Below are 554 nucleotides of genomic sequence, written 5' to 3'. Positions count from 1 at the left end.
CGTCTCGTAGTTTTTCCTCCGTCATATCCTAAATTTTAACACTATTGTGACATTTCCTTACGTCCACCTTTCTCTTGTTGCGTACGTTACCTAGCCAGATTAACGTTATCACCTTTCTTTCACCTCCTTCCTGTCTAATTTGTTATCGTAAATAATCATAGTCGTAACCGTTGATGCATAACTGATTTTTTTCCCATTCATTAACAGTTTTTACATAAGACCAGATGTGATGAATTTTTAAGTGGTTGCACTGAACTATCAATTCCATTAGTTAGTTGTGGAAAAGAGAACCTGTATAAACTACATAACTATATATTAAAAATGCATATATAGTATTTAAAATGCTGATAGACAAACGGGATGTGTGTACTATGCAAACACACACAAAAAATTATGTTTTAAATAATTTTTTTTTTACAAATATAAAGACTGAACATTGTATCTGTTGATATAGTATCTGAGGGAATACATATGGTGGCGTCATTTTTGTAATTGTTTCTGGATTGTTGGGGAAGAAAGCTGAATAATCCATTATTTATTTCTTGGTTCCGTAC

The sequence above is a fragment of the Penaeus monodon genome, chromosome 28 (assembly GCF_015228065.2).
Source record: "Penaeus monodon isolate SGIC_2016 chromosome 28, NSTDA_Pmon_1, whole genome shotgun sequence".
Taxonomy (NCBI): domain Eukaryota; kingdom Metazoa; phylum Arthropoda; class Malacostraca; order Decapoda; family Penaeidae; genus Penaeus; species Penaeus monodon.
The sequence above is the reverse complement of the archived record's forward strand: the minus strand, read 5'-3'. Positions refer to the sequence as shown.